At 40.5% G+C, this 25720-nt stretch overlaps 1 protein-coding gene across 5 annotated transcripts in view; it reads right to left on the reverse strand.

Moving 5' to 3' along the window:
• LOC117947692 (nuclear receptor coactivator 3-like) overlaps positions 1 to 20408 on the reverse strand; it is a 60848-nt gene extending 40440 nt beyond the window's left edge. For 2 of the 5 annotated variants that reach the window (XM_034876858.1, XM_034876860.1), the window contains exons 1-2: positions 20278 to 20399; positions 1527 to 1622 (exon numbers count right to left, since the gene is read on the reverse strand). The gene's annotated coding sequence lies outside the window, so the exon portion shown is untranslated. Of the gene's footprint in view, positions 1 to 1526; positions 1623 to 17069; positions 17110 to 20277 lie in introns of all 5 variants that reach the window. The other 3 variants (XM_034876855.1, XM_034876857.1, XM_034876856.1) reach the window with 2 other exon arrangements.
• Positions 20409 to 25720: the final 5312 nt, after the last annotated feature.

Genomic DNA, 25720 nt, shown 5'->3' on the forward strand with positions numbered 1-25720 from the left:
GGGATGGGGGGGAAATGAAAACAAATGAAAAAGGGTATAATATTAAAATCAGATCAACAAACGGAAATATATCTACAAAATATACATACATAACATAAAAATACAGGGAGATACATTTCCAAGTGTGATCTTTATCTAAAAACATCCAGAATCGCAGGTTGTAAGCCCTCCTCCTTCGGTTTCCTAACCGGTATGAATATATTGTTACGGGCAGATGCTACTGAAGTGTTGGCAGTGTAAAAAAACAGTGAAGCAGCTGCCTTGGTCAGGGTGATTTGCAGTGGTGACATTCAAGTCGCAATGACGCAGCAGCATTGATTTGTTGTGCTTTCTGTCAAAACAGGATATTGGGATGGAACAGAGAGGAAAAACTATCTGATCAGCTACAGAGAATTAAAGGGGTTGTATTTAACGGAAGGGATCAAAAAGTAATAGTTAAAAAATCTGTGTTGGTTTTATTTTTGAAATTTGTGTTATTTTTTTTTTTTTTACACAGTGTGGGTATTATTTGTCTGAAATTATTGCGCAATATCTACAAAAGAAGCTAGAAGGGTGACATTTGTTTCACATCTGCCCTCCTGTTAACCCATAGTTATCAATTTAAATGGCTGCACCTACGCACATCTTTTTGTCCAGGCAGGTTTTCACAGGAGAGGAAAGGGCAGCATTTCCTCCATCCCACTGCACCTGAATCTACCAGCAATGTCAGCAGTCTGTCAGTCGGGCTTGATCAGCTCAATAAACATCACCAGCAGCCTTGGTAGATCTGCAGGCAAGCTGAAGCTGTTCACCTGATGGTTACCTGAGTGTGCAGCTGAGTACAACGGGAGATGATATTTCATCCTGGGCATGGTGTCTGACTGAGACACAGGAACATGCACGTATACACAGCGAGAAGAAGGAGAGGAGAATCTTTATGCAAGCAGAGCCTTCTTTTTGAATAAAGTCTGATTTGCTGGTCAACACTTACAAATAAACAAACGGCTATAAAAAGCTCCCAAAAGAAGAACAGGAGAACAACCGGAATCTTTGTATCACATTGCATCAAATCAATATTTAAATTCTGGCCTCTTTTCCTCTAAGGAGAGCATGCAGATGTCGTTGCCTGTTTACTATGACTCGGATCTCACAGGACAAACAGATACAGCGAGGGAGGGAGGCAGTAAAAGAAATGAGAGAGGTGGGGGAGAGGAAAAGCTGCCAAATATGCTCCCTCCCCTCTGCCTTAGCTGAGTCGGATGCATGGAGGGCTTCTTCCTGATTCCCAGCTTGGCAGAAAGAGATGGGTGAAGGTAGTAACTGCATAGTCCTCCACCCACAGTCGAATGTGAAATTCAGAAGTCTGACTAAAGCCAGAGCGTGCATCCTCTCTGCATGTCATGAGCACGCTTTTAAAAACGTTCTTAGTCATGTTTTACTGAGCTGTCTAAACATCTCTTTCACAAAATGGGATTCATTGGGGTTAAAGGCATTGATATCAGGGGCATGTGAGCGGAGGGGGGCCGTGAGAACTTCTCATTGCTCACGGAGCTGTTTGTTCCCTCTGCTGCAGGCCGCTCTGCTCAATAACGCTCCAAGCTCAACTCAGATTTCACCTAGCTTCACTCAAATCGCTTACCGCTCTCTACAAAAAAGAAAAATAGCTGCGTTGTATACATCAGATGAACGGCACTCGCCCTCCCTCCATGCCACCAGTGCCCGGAGCTCCGCTTGCAAAATATCCAACAGATAACGGGCCACTTGTGGCTTGGAGGGAGGGCGGGTGGCGTTCATCTGCATACTGCTCGCACTGCAGTAACAGAGACGGGCTGGGTCATACTTCAAACTCATGGTGTTAGTGGTAACGGAGGGGTAGTGAAGCGAGACAAAAGGCAACGCGCCAAGTTTTTAAAAATCTGTTGTCCACTCCATCCAAACTGAGTCGATGGGATGGAATGCAACTAAGTACATTTACTCAAGTACTATATTGGAGTACAAATTTGAGGTACTTGTACATACTTTTATGCCACTTTCTACGTCTACGCCACTACAATTCAGAGAGAAAGTTTTTTGCACACAAAACACATGTAGTTTATAAATCACAATGTTATTATAAATTAAACTACCCAACAATGTAATGGCCAACAGCTGAAATTAAGTGTTTTAACACTCTTTTTGATGCTTTTAAAGCATTTTTAACACTTTTAATACACGTTTAAAAGCGTCAAAAAAATGATTAAAACGTCAATTTTTTAGTTTCCAGTTTCTAAAATGTGAGGATTTTTCTGCATCAAGTACTTTCACTTTAAATACTTTTCCTGATAATACTTAGATATCTTTACTTAAGTAACATTTTCAATGCAGGAATGTAACTTGTGGTATTATTACTTTTGCTTTATTCTAAGGATCCGAATACTTCCTCCACCACTGTGCAAAACATGCTTTGTTTGATATCACCCACTGAGGAAAAATTTGAACAATAAAGGGTTGGGGGCTGTTGAGAGTAGAGCTGAGAGAGAACCTACACATTGAGTTTCATACCATTACTAAATGGCTGAGAATTCATTTAATATAGTCTGAAACAATAAACTAGTATGGTATGTACTAGTTTGTGTTGTAGGTTTAATAATGTCAGGTAAGCATTGGTCAATCGTGTGATGAGAGTTCTCTAGCGTAGCTCTGTTGTTTGTGAGAAAGAAATGCATTAAAGTTGTGCTAATTCAGCACACACCTCTGTTTAACTCCACATCGGATTCGGATGAACTATCCACCGGAGCTGATGTTTTCAAGACACTGACCCAATCTCGTCGTTATCCCAAAGCTCCGTCTTTGTCTGTCAGCCTCCACTGTTGTGTAGTTACCCATGAGCACGTGCAAGAATGCAAGCCTTGTTGGAGCTGTGCAGGCTCAGTTGTGATGTCAGGCTATGGTCTATCTATGTTGCTACAAAGTCATTACTATGGACATAACCACGGCAATTCCTGACCATCATTTTTTGGTGGAAAAAATATGTTTTGTAACATTGGATTTTATGAGTTCCATGATCGACTTGTGTGGACTTCACTAAAACTAAACAGAGGTATGTGCACTGGCTAAATTAGCAGAACTTTATGCATTTCTTTCTATCTAATGCAGTCATATTCACTGTGTTCATTCGTAAGGAACTTGTAATGACATCTTGAACAAGAGGCTAAAAGCAAGTTTAAAATGTTTCAGCCGCCTGGGTGTGAACTGTAGCAGAAGCATAACTCTGTGTAGGCAACAACAATTATGTTCATTTTTCTCTACTGACAGCACTCCATGACCACAAACAACAGAGCTACATGTTGAAATCGACCTGAAGTCACAGGTTTAATCTACAAAACTTTTTAGGTGTGCTGTAATCAGCTACTTAAACAACAAACTTTGGGAAGGAAAACTGAAAGTAAAAGTTTCCGCTACATGAAATCAACTTCCCACTTTCGTGAATCTCCATTATTATTGAATCCTCATGTTTCAATCCTGTTCTGAGTAGCTACAAGCCACTCAGAACTCGTTTTGTTCAGAACTTGTTTTGTTCAGTTAATATTGTTACTGCACAGAAGTCTGGTTGGTTTAGCGCCAGCTACATCATAGCTGAGCATAGGTCTTGAAAGGATTTTAAAAAGGTCTCGCTCTGAAGGGTTAAGACATGTAACACATTTAGTAGTTTTAGTTTTTTTGTTATTAGGATGTGCACCAAGTAGTAGGCACACTGTAAAAATTGTTAGTATTTTCTAGTTTATTTTTATTGTTGTGTTATTTGTGTGGACCCCAGGAAGACCAGTGACCAGCTAATTAATAGGGATGAAAAAAAGACTAAAGAATACAGCAATTACTAATGTTACTGCTAATGCAACATGCCGATTTTGCAGTAGGTTGTGAATGAACCTGACAGGAGGAACAGATAAACAAGCCTCTGTGACATCACAACATCAACAGTGTGACCTCGGAGGGGAGGCGGAGGGGCAGCCAATCAGATGAATCCGGCTTGGCCGACCTGCTGCTCCACACCAAGGTGACGAGGTGGGGGTAGCAGACCTTGGAGTGCTGTCCCGCTCTCCTGAGATGAGTGATGCTGCAGTTAGTGGGACTGGAAAAAAGAGCTGGTGGATGTAGATGGAGATGGCGGTGTGTGTGTGTGTGTGTGTGTGTGTGTGTGTGTGTGTGTGTGTGTGTGTGTGTGTGTGTGTGTGGCAGGAAAAGAGTGATAGAAGGTGTGGCAGTTGAGGGTCGGCAATGAATTAAGTTGAGGAGGTAGTCACGTAACAGTCGGGTTCAGGCAGAGTTGAAGCCACTTGCTCACTGTGCTGCAGCTGGTAACATTTACCTTAAGTCTTACCCCATAAGTGTGTGTGTGTGTGTGTGTGTGTGTGTGTGTGTGTGTGTGTGTGTGTGTGTGTGTGTGTGTGTGTAGGCAGCTTAAGTAGCTCTAAAAACACATAAACTAGGTCTGTATTTTTACAATGGAAAATAAGTAACAAAACAGAACTCCCCTTCTTAGAAACACACAAACCCTTCTGAGGACCACTTTAATAAGCATCCATTACCTTACAGCAACAAGAAACATGAAACTAACCTCCTACCTTAAAATCCAGCTCCTCTCTACCCAGGGCTCACAAAAAGGTGAAAAATGGTGTCATCTTACTCTCTTTTAAGCAATGAGATACATACACAATGCCCATAAACAATCACGTCACTGACCACAAAAAGCGACCTCCCTGCTCTCCCTGAAAAGTTGGTTTGTGAAATCCTGCTAAACTCTTTGTACACCCTGCAAATAACAAAAAGAGAAAAACAGAAGCAGGAGAAGATAACCACGCTCCATATTAGGCACCAGCACAGTTTTATGGCAGATTTAGGAATATGTAGGCAAGGGCTTATCTGTAACCTTTGCCCACAGTGGTCTGCTGCTATCTCACCGTCATGTACTTGCAGAGGCTCCTACACTGTGTGAAATCTGAAGCTCCCAGATAAAAGTTGACAATCATGGCTAATCATGACTGATTTAGAGCTTTGGCAACCCAAATCAGCCTGTGTCCAAAATTTAGGACCACATTCTCACGTTGTCTTAGCCTGGGAAAACCCTGACAAACATCCGGCAAATTTTAGATTTGCTCTGCAAGTCCGTCTGGCCAAGGGCCCATTCAAAGCCCATTTCCCAAATGATAAATGTTAATCATATCATGATTTATTTTGGTATTTTCACAAATTATATGAAGTGATAATACCAAGGACCCCTGTCTTTCTGACATAACCCTATTGATGATATGTCTATGCTTGCATATTTTTAGCCTTGCTAGCAGCATGGCTGTGGTGATGGCAATGTCTTTCAGTCCACTACTTTGGCTCTAATATCTTAACAGCCACTGGTTGGATTACCATGTCATTTTGCACAGACATTCATAGTCCCCTGAGGATGAACCCCACTGACGTTGGTGACTGACTTTTCATCTAGTTCCACCATTGGGGCCAAAATTGTCCAACACTTTGGTTTATGACCAAATATCTGTAAAACTAATAACATTCCCATCAGCCTCAGCTGTATTCTGTGCTTAGTGTTAATTAGCTAATGTTAGCATGCTAACCCTCTAAACTTAGAACATTATACCTGCATTACATCAAGGTAGCACTGTCACTTTGAGTATGTTGCCATGATAGTACCGGCATTTAGCAGAGTAGCTAGCATGGCTGTAGAGCCGTCTTGTTTTCTCTATTTACTGCGTGGAGCTACAATTCACTTCATCGCCTGACATGCTGAGGTAGGGGCTGCACGTTTATGGCCAAAATGATAATCACGATTATTTTGATCAATGTTGTGATAATGATTATTTGTTGATTTTAACCAAAACAAATTTTATTGTCACATAGGCTCAGAGAGACGGCTGACTCATAATGAACGGGTCCGGCACAGGGTCTGGCAACACCTTCTGTGTTCTTTGCCGTGGCGCCCGCGATAGCAGAGTTACCAGCGGAAACATTGGTACAAAGTGGTACTGGTACAGGTTTGCCCCTCTTACTTAACAATATACAGCTGTGTTAGTAAAAAATTTCAACTGTAGACAAATGTCACAAGTGTTGACCGGCGCTGTGTGGCAGAGAGTAATACAAGAGAGAGTAGAGGAGAGATCCAAACACAGGCACAGCTTTACATAAGAAATGGGTCATGTAACACAAAAGTAAACCACATCTATATAAACAACATTGCAGCGGATGCGAGGACATTAGCACCGGTGCGTCCTAGAGGAAAAATATTCCTTGCGCCCTAGAGCCTGTGAGCTAACAGAAGCTAACAGACGCTAACTAGCACCGCCACCGACGAGCATCGCGGTGGAAGGCTCACTACTGTTGTCTGAATAACACAGACTGGACAAAATGCTGCGTTTACTGGGAAACTGGTAAACCTTGAGACCCGCGTATAATCGACTGCTATCTGTTCAATTTACTCCCGTTCCTCTGTCCTCTGTGACTGTCTACATCTATAAACTAAGCTGAGCGATGCAGGGAACAACTGATTGGCACATGAGCAGACGGGTTTACGGAGCAGTAGATGCGCTATGCAAAAAAACGTTCAATGAAATGACACATTAAAAAAAAAAAGAAATCACGATCGTGATTCAAATCTGATTAATTGTGCAGCCCTATGCTGAGGTTTTCTAATACGGATTGCAACCAAGATTTTATTTGACCCAATTTTGCACATTGTGACATACAACAAACCTGCAAGATTGCTGCTATCATACAATGTGTTAGGGTCTTTAAAAGGTACAATGTGTGCTGTACTGAGACCAGTCAAACATGCAGCAGAGCCCCACGAGGGATGCTGCAACCCTCTGAGGAGAGGAGAGGAGGTGGAAGAAGCCCCAGGTAGCCTCACAGCAATGCACCATTAGAGAAAGGAAAACACAAAGCCAAGCTCGCTTCTTCTCCAGCCACTGTATCCCTCTCTCTCCCACTGACCAGCTAAATATTTTATCAGCTGGCAAAAGAACCTACAAGCCCCAAGGCCAGGGGTTCTTTTTTGTTTGTTTCTTTATTGAAGAAAGTAAGTGTGTGTATGTATGTCGATGTGTGTTTGTGTGTGTGTGTGCGTGTGTGTGTGTGTGAGATTGGGAGGGGACAGAACAGAAGTGCTTTTGATTGGTCACTTTGAAGTAGTTTGTCTGTTTTTCTTCCTCTCTCGCTCACTCTCTCTCGCTCTCTCTCTCTCTGTGCATCCCATGTGCATCACGCTGCTCAGTTCAGAACTGGATGAACGACCTTGAGCAGGCGCACAAGGCTGTGTTGCCATGGCAACGAAGCCTCGCACAACCAGTAACAGCTGGATGCAACAGCACTCCCTGAATTTTAGCGGGAGTCGCCACGTTAATAAAACGCCTCTCCACGTCTCCTCCCCCCATCTGCCCCCCCTTCATCTCTTTCACACACAAACACACACCCACACGCACCTGAATTAACACAAAAGAAAGCCATGCTCATTCAAAGACAATGTTTGATATTAACACACACAAACTTCTTTTAGCCTAAGTGCTATGATTTAGGCGTAAAGAACATGAAGCCTGGGCGCCAGCTAACTGCATGCTGCGAGAAAAAAGCGCAACAAAGAAGAAAAACACTAAAGGAGGGGAAAAAGACAAGGGAGGAGAAAAAGACAGGAGATTTCAGAAGACGGAAATCAAGTGTGAACCACAAGCAAAACACAGAACTGGGAGAAATGCACCGAGATGGGCACTTGACATTCCTCTCACACAAGAAAAAGCTCTCAGAAAAATAAAGCAGCAGAGGACATGAGCTGCACTGAGGCATTCTGGGGAAAGAAAGGAAACTGAAATCGAGGAAACGCAGTCAAGTTGACTGCTGTTCTGAATGATGGCGCATCAGCTCATCCCAGTTTGACATTTAGTCATTACATAATCACAAAGGTAATGTATAAAAAAGGGGTGTACATAACTTTTCAGTGAGTTACTCAGGTGAGCACCTGGAGATGGTGGTTGGTACTCAACCCTTATGTAGCGTGGTCTTACTAAGTGTAGTCTTTCTCAAAGTCCTCTGCTTCAGTTTCCTGTATGTTAGATGATGAAGATGCTGTAGATGCACCTCCCTGTCCTTGGTTGAGCATCCGATTAGCTGTCTCGGTCCACGGCTCAACAGCTTGCTTGGGTCAAATGTCTCTGTGGTCTGCTTTGACAGGTGAATGGGCGTCAGGGCTGAGAGGCGAGCATGTGACTGACGGGGTCTGTACTTTGTTTTTATTATGTTGAGATGTGAGAATTCCCTCTCACAAGCTGCACTGCTTAAAGGAAGTGTAAGAACTAGCTTCACCACCTTGTTGAATAAGTACCTGGGTTACTTGTATTTACTATTTGGATGAAGTCATACACAGAAGAGGCTCCCAGGCGTTTTCCTGCCTGCTTTAAGTGCATCCATTCTGTTACAGTGGTGTCTTTGTCAAGTTGCAAGGTGGCCTCATATTTGTTGAAAATATTGCAAACTGTTGTGTTTCCAAAACCGAGGAGGTCTTGCATTTCCTGAGGCCATGTTGCAGGATCAAATATGAAGAAATGATCGCATGATTTGAGGGAGTCAAATCCTGAGTAAGTTTGACTTGTCTCTGTCAGCATCAGCATCAGAAACAGTGCGTGCCCTGTGGCCTTCACCATCAAGCAGAAGTGTGAACTGTCCAATGGCCACCATGAGTTCATCTTTACATTCTCCAATGGTATGCTTTTCCTTCTGAAACATGATGGATTTTGTCATCAAAATGTTGCCACTGTCAAGCTTGTTTGACAAAAGGCACTGAAAACGCTCTGTGCAGGTATGCTGCAAGTCACGGTTTTCATTCGTAGCCAGTTGCATTTTAATGGCTGGTAATATTCTTGATATTTTTAACAGTGTTTCATGCCTCCTAGCAGACCATCAGATTTATGAAAAAAAACAATCATGAAGTTTCACAATGGAGATTCCATATACTTCCCACAGCTTCTCCAGTGCAGCAGTTTTTTTTTTGCTCCACCTTTTTGTAAAAAAAAACTGCAGCAGCTTGACCACAGAGCAATTAAATGTCTCACTGTAAGAAATGTAACGATCAGCTAATTTGATGCTATTCTCCAGTGTGTGTGCGGTGCACAGAATGTGCACAAGGGAGTCTCCAACCGCAACTTGCCGGAGTTTTGGCACGGCGCTGTAGTAGATACCAACGTTGACAGCAGCCCCGTGTGTGCTCACAGCAACAAATTGTTGTCCAGTCATCCAAGCCTGTGTCCCACAAGTCCGTCTGTTGTGGCCTGCGCAGTTCGGTCAACACCTAATTCAATCAGTCCAAAAAAGTCTGAGGTAAACTCTCCGTTGCTGGACACAGACACAATGTAAATGATTTCCTAAACAGTTTTTGTGATGTCCCCAGATTCATCAAAAAGCAGCCTCTAAAATTCAGCAGACTGCAACTAGGCTCGTAACTCCCCTCTGATGGTGTGAGAGATGCTCTGCATGATCCCTGTGGCACCTTCACGTGAATGATATGCACGTCCGACATTTACTCCTAGCCAATTTAATAAAGGAACTTCCTCAGAATAGGAAGACATGGGATGTGCGTGTTTAGCTTTATGGAAGGCGACGAGAAAAATGTTAAATAGAGCTTGCCGCTGTTCTTTGTCACGCTTGTCTCGCCATCTGGTAAGTGGGCAACTGGACATTTCTTCCCGGCTAGCTTGTTCATTAGCCATGGGATGAGCCACATTCGTGTGCTCCTTGCTTTTTTTGTGTTTTTCAAATAAAAAGATTGTTAAAATTCTTTGAGCTTTTATAAAACACACCTGTTTTGTGGATTTGAGTGGCAAATCTTGCACCACATTTCGTTAGCTTCAAGCCACTGCACATCTTGGAGCCACTTTTCCAAAAAAAGTATTTTTGTTCGGCTCTGGCTCTAGTTCTTTGACGAAAGTTTACAAGCAACATGTCATGTGTAAGGTTAGATGAGAATATTGGTTATGTTAACAAAGGCGCGTAGTAACGCAAGTGGCACTACGCGTTCCTGATTTTTGTTGCGCATGCGTACCAGTTATGTGCACCCTTGTGTATAAACTGCTTAAAAAAGGTCCTCACTGTAACTTTCCCCCCAAATTTTTCTACTCAAATGACAAAAGGAGTAAACTCGGTATAGGGCAAACCGCTCTACCAACTATCTGGGCGCCCCAGATCAGTCTTTAACAAGACTAACATAACCTTAAAGATATAGCGCATAGTTTGTCTCCCCCGTGAGGAATTCTAAGTATTGAAATCAAAACTGTCGGCGCGTTCACATAATACAAGCCTTCCGTGGTCTCGCATCACCCCCACCCCACACACAGTTACTTGTAACCAAGGAGGACAAGGAGGATAAAAAAAAAAACACGGACTCCTCAGAAGAGGTCATTGTCTTCACTCAATTTTCTGCGTGCGAAAGCCACAGGACGACAACCTTCTGAACACAACCATACTGAGAAATCCATTTTGTGAAGGTTAATTAGCTTTGCAGCAACTCATTTGGCAACAGCTTGAATGTAATGGACGTTCATTAATATATAAAAGTTACGCACTAAAGCTTTAATAACAATACAATGTAACAATTTTTTCGTTATAAATTCATCTGTAAAATAATAAAAGGTAAGAAATGCTCATCAATGGTCCAAGAAGACATCTTCAAATGCTCGTTTTGACAGACTTAAGGCTGTTTTATGGTTCTGCGGAGGCTCCACGCAGAGTTTTTGCCGCAGCAAATTTATTATTATATTATATTATATTATAGCATATGTAAGTGGCCTCATGTTTATACTGGTGCGCTGGTGTGTGCGTCGAGCCAGCGTGCGTGTGTGGGGAGTGTGTGGTAGAGCGAGGGAGAAGCGAGAGAGTGACAGCGATTAGTTTCGGAGCAAGTACTTACTCTAGAGTCATATTGAGAGAAACCAAGTGTCTCCCTTTTGCTTTCTGACCAAGGTTAGACATCTTTAGCAGGAAAAGTTAACCCTCTCCCTGATTTCAGGGGGAAATGCAACGCTACAAAGCCACGGCCAAGCGACTTCCATCATGCAGGACATGTAGTTACATTTTTCGAGAGTTGCACGTCAGGATACGACGCAGGGTCCAACATAGATTTTTGTCTTCACGTACCTTCTCACGTAGCAACGGCATACATTTTTTGCGAAAGTATAAAACAGCCTTTAGAGTCTGAAACTTAAAGATAATGAAACTAAAACTGAGTGGCTTTGGGAAACAAAAGTGAAAAATTACTTTAGAGTCACCAAAGAATTACTACAGAACTAGTATAACCATGTCTCTGGTTGAAGAAGACATTTCTTCTTCACATGCAGAAAGTGAGTGGTTTCAAATGATTGTTTATTTTAAAAGAAAAAATATTTAATGGCACACACACCATCTAGCATTTAGATTCTCAAATGTAAAGAAGGATTTATTCAAGCTCTGGTATAAATCTGAAGTATAGCGGTGATGTGTATGTAACTACACTTACAGGCAGACAACATCACGTGTAAACAAACGATGACAACCGCGAACATTGTGGTGTCAAAGGCGGGTTTAATTTGCATTTATTTTCCATGCGATATACACATAAGTTTGTGTGTGTTACAAATCTTACTTTCACATATGGTCTTTCTTTTGAGAAGTACTATGTCACACTGCTCAAAGCAACGCAAACTTTAGCTTCCATTTAACAAGAATTTCTCCTATAATTATATTTCTCTCATGAGATGTTTCTTATTTTCTGCCATTTTTTTATTAAATTGCATGAACCAATAAAAATGCAAATCAGTTCAGAGAGCACATACTTATGCTTTTAGACAATGTTCTCCCTTCTTAATAACTATTTGGCTAGCCATAGCAGTGTCATCTCTCTGCTAGTGCATCAGTGACAGATGAGAAATGAGTCAATCCCCCCTAAGACTTTTTTAAATGTTACTTTTGTAATTATCCTTTAGGGCTCTGTTTTCTTATCTCACATGCAAGTTGACTCGGGTTTCCCTAGCTGTTGGGATGAGTTGGTTTTTGGGTGTGTTGTGTTTTCATAGTGGAGCTCTAACCCTAAGCCTAACATTTTAAGCCAAAGCCAAACATGGATGGAAAGATGCAATTAGAATGTGGCTGAGTTCCAAATCGCATACTTTGTATTTTTACTTACAGTACTACTGCAGCTGCCCTTACAAAGTAGCTGTTGCATGCACTATGCATTCAATTGGGACATACTACTTCTTTATCACCTTGAACTTTACCCTCTTGCTCATATATGCTAGGGTTTAAGCCTCTTCTCTCTAAGTAGAGCTCCTATGGCACCATTTTTATGCTAACAAGCCATCACCCGCCGTTAGCATTTCATTGACTGACATTCATTTTGACGTCACTTTGACAGTGAATAACTTTACATCTGAAGCGTTTAAAGATTTCATTTGTCCATTGTTTATTTCTAAAGAAACACAATAATGTATAAAAGGCTCCGTTACCTTGTAGCTCATGTTATGGCTCCATAGCAGACGCTTTTGTAAAAATAGGCTAACAATTGTGTCATAACACGCGACTTACTGTCGCACAGTAGAGGAATCACCGTATAGTACAAGGTAAGCTCGCAGGCAGTTTGGACTTACTCAGCTGTTTAAGTTAAATTACTAATGTTAACTAGCATGTTAGTTGGCAGTAATTAGCCTGTGCCTATGTTATCTCCTAACATATTCCTACGCTCTCCAGCTCTGCTGATTGGGAATGATTGAGATTTCTCTTGTCACAGCTACCACAAGACTTACAACTTTCGGACAGGTTGCCCACGTCACATCTACATCATCAATCTCAGTCGGAGGCTGCACAGTAACACCTAGCCATCCCCGCAAAAGTGCTTCTAATATCCTTCACTGGTCTCAGTCTAGAGAAACGGGATCTGTTGGTCCATTTCTTTAACTGTCTATGCATATATGCTGAGCAAAGGATTGTGGGTCAGAATGGCAAGAAAAGCATGCTGGTTTACATACTGCAAAATCCGACTGGATGCAGAACATCCTGGTATTTTTGGAAATACGGCATTAGACATATGACGTATGAAATCTTTTTCTGGCAGTCTAAATAGTACGGTAGTAAGAGCATTGGAACGCAGCATGAGTCTAGAAAAAACTAAAATCAAACCAAAAAACATTAAAATACATGCAAAAATCTCATGTAAAAAGAAACTTAAAGCTGGTCTTATGATTTTTACATTGCGTATATTTCATATATGTGTAATATGAAACCCACAGTGGGCATCTTTCAATTCAATTCATTCACCCACAACTTTACTGTTTTGATTCACTCTCCAAAGAGCAGCAGGTAGCTGCTTGCAACAAACTGCTCCGAGCATTTAATAGCTAAAGAGTCAAATACTTCAGATGGTTTAAGTATCTGACAGAGTTGGAGACCAGAAACTAAATTGAAAAGCAGAGAGAATATTAGACTTAAAATCGTCAATTGGCTATAAAACGGCTTAAAAATAAATGCTACTGTAGCTCCAATCTGCTGTTTTTCTAAACAGGCAACAGTTTGCTGAAATGTTCACCACATCCAACGTTATAAATAATAATATGTAAGTGCTGTGGCCAGAAAAAGGAAGTTTGAGTTGCAATGTTAGCAGTCATGAGTAAGCAGTTAGACGATGAAAAATTAAAAAATATACACTGTATATATATATATATATATATATATATATATATATATATATATATATATATATATATATATATATATATATATATATATATATATATTTCTTTAGTTTGGACTCTGTACAAGAAAAGCTATCGCAGGAGGTATCAACACTGAGAAATGATGTTGGGCTTCAACATTTCTTCATGCATCGTCTTGACTCATGAAAGCCCGTCAGCTTCCGGCACAACCACTAGAGCATCGACTCCAACACACACAGCATGCACACCACAACGGACAATAAGATAAGCAGCATATTACACACACACACACACACACACACACACACACACATATATATATATAAAAAGGAAGTAACATTTGTTATTATGTTTTGTAAGAAGTATACTTTTTTTTCCAGTTTATCTGCATGTAAACTACTTAAGGTGTTATTGGGAGGGAGAGACAGAGGGGAAAGCTATCTATAACAAAAATATCAACAACTAATTAAGATCATCTTGAACACTTTACATCTCCAATGTTAAACAAATAAAACCCAAAGCTTTCAATAGACAGTCTGTGAAGGACCTTCCTCAATAGCAAGGAGGCGCTTGTCCTTATCAGCCTTGAAAGCAGCCAGCATGTCTTTTTTTATTTTTTTTTGTAAAACGGGATGTGGGTATTATTTCTGGTTTCAAACTGTTAGCTGTACGATAAAATAGAGCTCATTTGGGTGTCAGAGCTAAAGCCAACACATAAATCCCCTTCCTATCTCCAATTCTTTATCAGAAGAGCAGCAGCAAAAAGTGTCTCTTGATAACTTTGCAGGCAGGAATGTTGGCTCTGTGGTTTCTGGCTTCACAGGAAAGTCGTAAATGTTGGCAGATATTGACTAAACATAATTGCAAAATCATTAGAATTCAGTTTTTTTGAAGTTTCCCCTTTAAGCTTATAGAGGACCAAAAGGGGGATTTAAACACTAGTCTCAAACACTTCTTTTAAGGCCAAGAAGCACTTCCCTAACTAACTACTATTGTTTGTGGAGTTGCAGGTTACATCAGAAAAATCCCCTTTCAAGAATGGCACAGTGTGTGGGAGCCGGTCCTGGATGTTATCAGAGTTTAGGCTAACGCTAGCCGCTTTTTCCTGTTCTCTTTCGATTTAATGAAGTTCACACTCCAGCTAACCCAGCAAACCAGCCAGCATTACACGAAAGAGCGTTACTTTTGCCAAAACACACTGGTAAATACACATCCTAGAAGCATTGTGTGTGCTAAGTAGAGATGGGGATCCGTTTTCAGAATCAGAAATACTTTTTTGATCCCCAAAGGGAAATTCTGTGTTGCAGTTGCACAAAAAGTAGAAATATCAAGTAGAAATATAAATAAAGAAATATAAGGAGTGTGGATATGTACGTAATTTACATAGTTAAAGGAGTGTTATATGTATTTACATAATTAAGGAGTTGTAATGGTGAACAGTAATAATAATAATAATAATTATAATAATAATAATGGATACTGATACGAATTTCAAGACCTGCTTAACATTCTGAGTCTTTATCGATTCCAATATCAATACTTTTCTAGTATTTAGTGAAAAGTCGAGACGACAAATTCTTAATCTTAACAGAACTAGGGATGGGTGCAACGGATCACAAAACTCACGGTTCCAATCACGGTTTAGAGTCCCGTATCAGTTACATTTTCAGATCAGCAGAAAGAAAGGGGGGAATTAATGATTTATTAAGACTATAATAACATTAACTTCTTTAACCAGTGGATTGCTATTAAACAACAAAAACGGATAAGCGTATTTTTCAATAACTTTGAATGCATTCATAGCTTTAGCGGCAGATGGCTGTACGTGTACAGTGTTAGAATCCTCCACAGTGAAATACGGCCACACTACACCGTTTAGTTTTCAGCATTTTGACCCTTTCTAATCCAGCTACTTGCTAACGGTAGGCTAACATCAACGTAACCTGCTGCCATGTGCCGGCTAGTGTTAACTAGCGTCCCATGCAGCGATGCTTCGGTTACATCGTACTCTTAAATACATTTTTTGCCTCTATTTTCAGACATAGCGTTATATGATCCACTACTCACAATATCAGTATCCATAAACTCGGACCTTATTGATTTTTGGGTTTTGAGAAATTTGGAACCAAGTACTAATAGAATCAGGTCTCGATCCATCCCAGTAGTAAGTACAAAAAAAAATTGTATGAAAATACAAACAAGTATCTAATAAAAGTCCAATTTTACTTCACTTACTTTTAATGATGTGTTCACACCAAACGCACTTAAACCTTGAGCATGTGCAATTACATTCAGTCCAAAGTCAATTCAAAGACACAAATTTGCAGCGGGCAACGCAAATACTGTGAATATGCAAAATTGTTATGAAATCACAGAATAATCTGTACCGTACCTCAAGAAGCGCTGGAAGCAGCAGTCATCCAGACACTTCCTGGAGAAGTCTGGGAAATTCACAAAGCTGTGTGCGCCTCCGGGTGACGGCCCAGACAAAACAGTGTTTGGTTTTCCAAAATATTTGGGACTTCCACCACAGGTACAGAGCAGCAATAGTGGTTATTCTGGCCATGGTTGATGGCGGAAAGAAATGTTTTTGGGATGATTCCAATATGATCCTGTTGTCAAACTCATGCGAGTAACCCACGACCAACACTGGCTGTGTTTGGTGTGAACACAGCATAGGACTAACCAGCTTTTCACTGCAATACAAGAACTATGCTGTTTCTTTTTTCCACGTCTTTTACATTGATCCTTGAGTGTTGCTGGATGCTGATTGCCCGGGCTGTGCAGCTTTAGCCTCAAAATGTTACCATTGTTTAATATATGTAGCTATCGAATCTAATTTTTTAAGATTCCCATTTTGAAGTCAGAAATCAGAATCAAGTACCCATTGTTATTATTGATACAGTATATACTGTATATACATTTTATATTATTTTTGAGTGCTAAAGCTCCCTTTTATGCTAATTTTGTACTTAATTTTTTATTTAGGAAGAGTTGTTGAATGGCTGCTTTTGTTAAGAAACATTTTAGTTATTTTACTTTTGTTGAATTTCAATTTGTTCTTCTTTTCTTAAAAACAAGGTATTGGAAAAAACTATTGGTCTTTGTATAGATGTTGAAACTCAAATACCAGATTGTCATTAGTGTCAAAAGTTACCTAACCCTGGTCATTTGGGACAAGTCTGATAAGACCGCATCAAATCAAGCGTTTCGAGTGTTCATTGATCGGACTGGAGACGCTAGAGTAAAGTACAAAAATTAGAGAGATAAAAAAAGAACCCTCCTCCACAGAATGAAATCAATGAGAGCTGGTAAATATTACTTCCTGTTTAACACATTGGAGACAGTCACCAACAGCAACAGGACAACAGTTCAACTCACTTCACTGCAGTTGGGGGAGGCAGGGGACAGTGAGAGAGACCTACCACACAGTCAGAGAGAGAGAGAGAGAGAGAGAGAGAGAGAGAGAGAGAGAGAGAGAGAGAGAGAGAGAGAGAGAGCAAAGAATGCTGTCTGTTTAAATAAGAGAACTTCCTCATTCCACAAAAGAGGTAAAAAAAAATGACGGATCAGAGGCTGCACCAAGTTTAAGAAGACAGAAATGTCAGGTAGAATTGCATCAAGAGGCTCCACCTGAGCCCCTCCCCTTATTGGACACACCCCTTCCCTGCTCCACACACACACACTTACACACAATCACAGAGCTTCCCAGGCTGGCGTGTGATGTCCTGCGTCCCTCCCGCTCGTGAGCCCTGCCCCCAGCGCCTGACCCAGACACCAGCATCCCTTGCTAACCGCTTTTCCCTTTTTTTTTTTTTTTCAACCTCATTCAGCAAACATGATGCATCACTGTCACCCTCTTCTTCCTTTTCTATGCATTCATTCCACCATGCGCTTAGCGAAGACCCCCTCGTGGGTCCGAGCAGCTTGCCCACACCCCTCACCGGTCTAGCTTCCCTTTAATTCCTTGTGAGCAGGTTGTAGGCGTGTGGCGGTCTGCACGCGCGCAGGGACTTGGGCCACAGAGTTGACAGTAAATCTGTCAAGAGGGTTGCCATGGTACAAGACAAGAGCTTCTCATCACCTCACCCGGGCAGCAGACAGACAATTCAGCCACAGAGCTGAAATGGTTAACAATACTGATCTGTCACAGATTCGTTTCAGGGACAGATACAGTACGTCGATCAGTAGAAAAGGAATCGCCAACAACTTTGATAATCAATTCATTTTTTAAGCCCTTAACAAGCAGCAGCTTTTCAAGAGTTGACAAACTGTAAATCGATCGAAAGCAGAAAGAACAGCGAGACAACAACCTAATATCACCACGACAACATTTGGTAGTAGGGATGGGTACAAAACAGAGCAGTACAATAAACAGAATAGGCAAGAAAAAAAGACCTCACAGGACATTTTCACCATGATTATGCCTCTGGAGATATGGTTCAGCACCACTCTGGCTAATTCTGACCTTTTGATTTTAAACATTTCAGAAGAAAAGAGAAGAGTGATATTTCTTTATTCTCTTGTTGCTGCTTTTCTCTGATTTATATTAATTAGGCATACGGAAGCCGAGAACGGCCATGGATTTATTTATTTTAATACACTGTAATCTCGTGATTTATTAATTTGTTATCTCTGTATAACAAGATTGTTTTCTCGAGATAACAAATTAATTATCTCATTATCTCGACGTAACAAAGATTGTTTTATTAAGATAAATTAATTAATAAGCTGCTCGTCTTGTATTCAAACTAATTTGCTGCCACGAACGGCTTCCGTACAGAGCACTAATAAATGAATGAACATTTAATCACGTTTTGCATCACATTGCTAAGTTAACGTTAGCCTACGTTAACGTTACCTTAGCTGAAGCAGTCCGATGTATAAGAGTTTGTCGGCCTACCATCTGTGTACAAAAGGATCGCACAACTTGGCGGTAGGCTACAGCTGCAGCCAGCGGCGCTACGGACGCCGCTCGTGACATCGCATTGGTTTGAATTCAAGACTAGCACATTAGAAATTCATTGTTATCTCGATAAAACGATCTTTGTTATGTCAAATTAAAATAATTCACTTGTTATCTCGAGAAAACTAATTTTGTTATATGGAGATAACGAAGAAATAAGTCGTTATCACAAGATAACAGTGCATAGAAAAAAAATCCATGGGCGTTCTTGGCTTCCAAACTGGCAAACTTGGATGGACATTTTTGTTTTTTACAATTTTACATTGTTTATATTTTAAAACTATTTTTTTCAAATTTCATAGATTATTTATTATAATTATCATTAATTACAGCCTTATTCAGCCACAAAGCAAATAGATATAGCTTGAAACACTGACTTTAATTTAATTAACTCAACCTCAAATCCCTTATCTGTCCTCACAAAGACATCTGCATTGCTTCCATTCTAGGCCTACTGTTTATACACACACACACACACACACACACACACACACACACTACAGAGTAGACTGCTCTTTTCCAGTGTGAGCAGGTATTGTAACAGAAATCTGGTGTCATACTCAAGGACATGGTGGTTTTCATGCACACACACACACACACACACACAAACACCACACTGACTGGCTGTTTCAGGGATCAGACCATGGAGCTTCGGGGTTATGCACAGGGCCACGTTGCTGCCCCCTGCAGATGTACAGTGAGACAAATTATTAAGGATGAATCAGATGACAGGAAGATTGGTGTTTGATGGAGACCTAAGAGGGAATGACACGAGGACAGCGACCATTCACTCTTTCACCGAACATGTATAGGCAGTGCATGCCCCATTCAGTGCGCCGACTTGCAAATTGGAGACATACAGTAGAGTCGTTGCACTTTTTACCTCTCAGCAGTCGGGACCCGAGCACGCAGGCTGGTTGGCTGACAGACAGTTAGTCAGCATCGTCTGCCTCCTCGCGTATGGCATATGGCAACAAAACCAGTCAAATACACCAGTAGACGGTCTAAACCATAACGCATATGACACAGCATGTGGAGCATGTCTGCATGCACTTGATCAACAAACATTTCGGTCCAGGTTCCCTAATATTGCGACAGCGTCAGGCTCAGCTGTTGTCCAGTCCCCTACCGACTAACACGGACAGGCGAGAGAAAATACAAAACTATCATCCTGTTTGTGGTTGTGTGTTTAAGCGTGAGTATATGCGAGTGTTCACGTGTGTGTGTGTATATACTCTCCCCAAAGAAAAACTTCCCGATGCTCTGGACCTATGTGGAAACACTTCTGTGACCCACCAGCTTGTGCGTAAACTGGCCAGCTTTGCGCGATCAAGTTAAGTTGATCCAAAACAAGGTGGTCCGTTTAATGTGCAGCGCTGACACAGAAACAGGACACCCAGCGTGCACTTCGTCGTCGTCATGAAACACGTTAGTAAATCTTTACTGTCATGTACTATATGACCATGCACTGTGCCCTCTTCGCACTGTAGCGATGCCAATATTGTGTGTGCACTGACGCTGGGAACAGAAGTCAGTACATTTCCGTCCTCTATCGAAATGTAAACCAAAGGCAAAGTCGCTTTAAATTAGCTGAATCTTAGCAAACACGCCGCACGAGCTTACCTTGTGGACGTATCTCTCTACCGGTTCGATAATTTCTTCTTTACACCATTAACTCTCCGCCATCTTCGGCACTGTTTGTTTAAATGGGAAACACTCCCGAAGCCCAAGAAGCCAGTTCTGTAAATTGAGGCATCGCGGGGGCTCCTGGGTAAAGGAGTTCGTTCGAACAAAAAGCCGCGCTTCCGGGTGCTTCGTCCAACCAGGATACGGACTACAGGCAGACTCCGCCACCGCAGGGGGGTGGAGGTGTGGGGGTGGTTGTGGTGGATTTGGGGGAACAGGCTGTCTGTCTAGCAGCCTACAGACGGATGTCAGAGACGAGACCAGAGCCGAGAGAAGACATGCTCGGTGTGAATTTGAAGTTAAATGAAAAGGAAACACTCATTTGTTTTGCTTAGTGGGGCCCGGAAGATGAAAAACAAAAAAGTTGAGAGCAAATTAGGACGCAGTAGTCTTATCCTTATCTGATAATGATGAGTTGGTAGGCTATATTTGGATGAATTAAAGTCTCGTTTAGGTGCCAGTAGGATGAGTTCTACCCTTATAAAGGACCACAAGTGGGTTTTCATTACAAATCTTCCACTTTACTTCAGCTAACATTTTCTAAAACATCCTTTTCTGTATTTAAGAAATATTGAAGGTTAAGTGTCTACATATCCAGTTTTCAATTAATTTCCTTACATTATTAGATTATATTTAAATTTGTTGTCATTGCGTACAGGTACCGTGACAACCAAATGCATTTAACCAGAAGTGTCAAATAACAGTAGCCTACAGTGCAGAGTAATGTAAATATGCACAGTGTGATATTAGACGGGGTAGGGGAAGATATGAATAAGCTGTAGGCTTATACAGTTTAAGCAGTATTAGTACAGTGTGCAATGAATACACTAAGGTACTGAGATGTTATGCACCTATATAGCCTACCAAAGCAAATTTCTTGTATGTAAAAACCACAGTGCAGAGTTTACAAATGTGTCAGCGCTTTAACGACAGCATGCACAAATAATGTCAGCGACCAAAGTGTCTGTTCTCCATTTTCATGCTACATAGAAATTACTGTAAACCACCTGCTGCCTAAAATGGTAGAAGAAACACACACACTGTACAGTTGCATTCAAAGAACATCAGCAACCTTTTTAAGTATACATATTTATAGTTAATGAACTAAAATGTGCAAAAACACTAGTATGGGCCTTTCAATTTCATTAGGCCAAATGTATTGCCTAATAATGTTTTAGGGCTAAAGAGATAAAACTATCCAATGTTTTAAACAAGAAAATAGCAAAGATAAGAGACTTGCAAATTTTAAGGAGCAGGTTTTTTCACATGATAATACATATTATTCTGAAATGGGCTATTACTGAAAAAAACTTTTTTACTTTAGGTAATTCTGGAATATTAAATATATACTTTAATTCTTTTGTACTTTAAAGTACATTTTTAAATGCATAACTTTTACTTGTGAAAGAGTATTATTCCTACGTTTTGCTACTATTACTTAAGTAAAATATCTGAGTATTTTCCACCTCTGCAATTAATCTATTATCAAATAGGTAATTTTCTGTCATTCAAGTAATCGTTTTATTTCTAATTCATCAGGATTTCCTTTTTCTTAAATACTTATGTAACTTTATTTTGTAGACATGCAGTTGTGAGGAAAATGTAAACATAAGTAATGTGGTAATGTGGTAAGAAATAGGATTTAGATCCTTTTAACATCAAAGGTAAAGACATGTTCTCATATTTTGGTCTTTGTAAAACAGAAACCCTTAGCGGAATCACTTTGTGACAGAAGTCCCCAAACTCAGATATAACCAATTTATATATATATATATATATATGTATACCTTTATTTGACGCCACTTTACTTCAGTCTACCTTCTGCTCATTGTCTACCGTTTGCCTGTTTTTCTTGTGTGTTTACTTGTTTGAGTTTGTTTTTTGCTCTTATTGTAGAGAATGCTACTGTAACAAAGGAATTTCCCCAGTGTGGATTGAATGAAGTATTATCTAATCTAATCTAATCTAATTTCATACCAATTAATATGGCACACAGAGTGAATAAGAAAACTTGAAAATGAATACTATAGGCCACAATATAGATGTTATTTTTTTGTATGCTAAAATCCAGTTAGGGGCATTTTATAGTATAATAAGCTTCAGTATCTTGTTTTTTTTTCTATCAAAATTCAGGTTTTCCTTCCTCATAAAGCAAAAACAAATGCTAAAATGTCATATCACATCCTGCAGGCTTTCTTTTTCTTTTCTTTTTTATATTTTTTTCTTTTACAGGAGCCAGCCTTCTGTGAACTTGGTTTGTTTTACCGGAGGGACTGTGGCTCCTTCAGGCCTCCTATCTCTTATAGATGAGGTCCATATGTGGTCTCCATATGTGAGCTGGCAGGGTCAGCGTGGAGCAGTGACGTCGGAGCCGGCTGGCCTATGAACTGGGACACGTCGGCACAGTGCCCTGACTGCTGCCAAGATATACAAGGCAGGCACTGATAGCACCAAACTGGCGTCTAAAACACACACACACACACACACACACACACACACACACACAGAGTGAGTAGGCTAAGGATCTTGTTCTGTCGGTGACAGTGGGAATGAAAGAAGATGAGAACAGGAAGGTAAGAGACAAGTGAGACAAGATGACAAGTTTAGTTTAAGGCAGTTTAAGAAGACGCAGAGACAAGATCACAGATAATGATAAATGGTGCCTATTGCCTGAAGAGACTGGTAGCTGGGAAAACCTATAGGTGCTAAAGAAACACAAAGTATAATTACTGAAAGTATATTGTGGGGTTGTCAATGTGATGGAGAAGAGGAAGTGTTGTAGCTCAAAGGAACACAGAGGGAGTTAAAATAAGGTAAACGTACACCACCTTTGGCTGTGAAAAAGAGGGAGGGAGGGCATACAAGACAGAGAAAAGACTGCTGAGAGTGCGAAGATGTTGAAATGGGGTTGTAGAAAAGGCTTAAAGCAATTAGCCTCATGGGTCAGGTAAAATTCATCAGGCAATACTAAAAGAACCACTAAGGAGAAGAAAAATGTGATTAGAATATGCATACAACTGTTCATTTCACAAAAACAATCAATGTGAAACAATTGTGTTGCACTGTAACCCTGCAATACACACACACACACACACACACACACACACTCACACTCAGAGACGTAATTACAGGGAAAAGTCCTAGCCAAAGGATTTACAGTTTTAAGCCTTCTTTAAAATAAATTAGACTTGGAGCACATTCGAGTTCATTGGCAGGCTGCACTGAACCAATGTGTAAAATATAAATGAAGGTATAATGTTGAAAAGAGAGAGTGTGTTGACTGTTTAACATGACTATCATCAAAGAGTAACTGAAAGCAGCATTGTACTTTCATAAAGTTGGGCGACCAGATGACGTCATCAGGGTTCTTTTATTTAAAGTGCCAATATTATGCTCATTTTCAGGTTGTTTTCATAATTGTATTTTGAGGTTGTACCAGAATAGGTTTACATGGTTTCATTATCAAATCCACTATATTTTTGTTGTACTGCGCATCCCTGCAGATCCTGTTTTCACCCTGTGTGTTTAGGTCTTAGGTTTGTTGGGAGTTGCACATGCGCAGTAGCTAGGTAAGATCGTATCAGCTAGATAACTCTCCCAACTTTGGTCAGTACAAGGCAGGATTAGCTGGGAGACTCTGTCTAAACGAGGGCCACTTGTGGAATACCTGCAGAACAGGGACATGTGAGTAGTTCTTTTGTAGATTATGGTGAACTAGTGTGTGTTGTAGCCGTGTTTTGCCATTGAGAACGAGCTAGCATGTTAGCGCTAGTATGCTACGGTTAGCCACCTCATCTCGCCTAGTGACGTAGAAAGACGTGCCGATTTTGAACAGCTCACCCAGAGACTAAAGGCAGAGGACAGTCAGAAACCGTATCTCACTCAAAACATCATGGATAGGTTTTTTTTCCCAAGTTTGTATGCGCGTGAAGGCACCAGAAACACAAAATAACACCCCAGATAAAAACTATTTAAGAAAAATTCATATTATGGGTACTTTAAGTTTTAGGAAGCTCATACAACTGACACAGAATGAGTTGGACTGAGCAGAACAGCTGAACTTAATTTGTAAAACTGAGTGTATTTAACATCCCAGAGAAAATCCTGTTTCTGTTGACCTACAATGCTTTAAGTTTTAACAGTGCTGCAGTGATGAAGAAGTGTACCCAGTGTATCAGTAGTACACTGTAACATCACTAAAGCCGCTTTTCCACTGGACAAAACTCCCCCTCAAAAACTCACTAAATAACATCTGGCTTTTTTCTTTAGAAGAACAGATTACAATTGGACAAAATAACTCTGCAGCAGTCATGGGTAGTTTTCGTCTCCAGCTCTGATCGGCAGTGATGGAAACATGACACCCGATGTACACGCTAATCTTTGTCTCTTTTCTGGCAAAATGCTACAACTCTTTGTCATCTCAGACACAAATTCCAACTGTCTCCTTGCAAGCGCTCAAACATCAACCAAATTAGTCAGCACCGAGTTTGAAAGAGAGACTGAATTCGTACCAGATATAAAAGAAGTGACCACATTGACATTTTCACTGGCCTTCATGCTGCTTTTTAATGTTTACTAACCCTGTTTTCCATCACATGTGTGACGATGAACTTGACACACACCAGAAAAAGAAAACCGAAAGGCAAACTCTTCTACAGCCAAGGGGAAAGGAGTCTATCGCCTATTTTTAGCAGGTTTTCCCACGTTTCAAAACCCTGCATATTTAGTGGGAAACTGGTTGTACGTGTGCAACAGAGCACACTTCTCTCCCCACCCAACCACATCCCATTGGTAGTCTTTAAGGCTTAAGAGCACTGCACTACTTGGATCTTGGAGACAATTTTATGAGTAAAATTAAAATAATGTAGATAAGATAATCATTATTTTTATTAATGTCTTCCATTTGTTAAAGGAGCATAACAGTATTTTTCCATATTTTCAAAATGCAACTACAAAGCACAAGTTGATTTTCAATCCATATGAAAATGAGAGGAAAGTAATGGCCGCATTGAAGGTAGAAAAAAGACATTACTGCATGATTTGGACAATGGTTGGCGGTAATGTAAAGCATGTTTGTGCAAAATGGGCTAAAGCAGGCAGAACCACTGGCGTGACCCTTAACAGACATCCTTAACATTTATTCTGCGGTTATTCTTAGTACACTTTAACAAAATGACTATGCATGAAGGGAAAAGCTGCAAATAGATTATTATTGCAGTTCAGACCATTTGTTTCAGAACTTTGCTTACAAAAAAATTCATAAGAATATGTTATTTGGAATTATTACCGGCTTTAGAGACTATCTGTCTGCTATGCCGCTATTGCATTTTGGAGTGAAACACTTATATTCATCAGGCCTTTTTCTGATAAAGTGAACCAG

The sequence above is a fragment of the Etheostoma cragini genome, chromosome 7 (assembly GCF_013103735.1).
Source record: "Etheostoma cragini isolate CJK2018 chromosome 7, CSU_Ecrag_1.0, whole genome shotgun sequence".
In the NCBI taxonomy this organism is placed as follows: Eukaryota; Metazoa; Chordata; class Actinopteri; order Perciformes; family Percidae; genus Etheostoma; species Etheostoma cragini.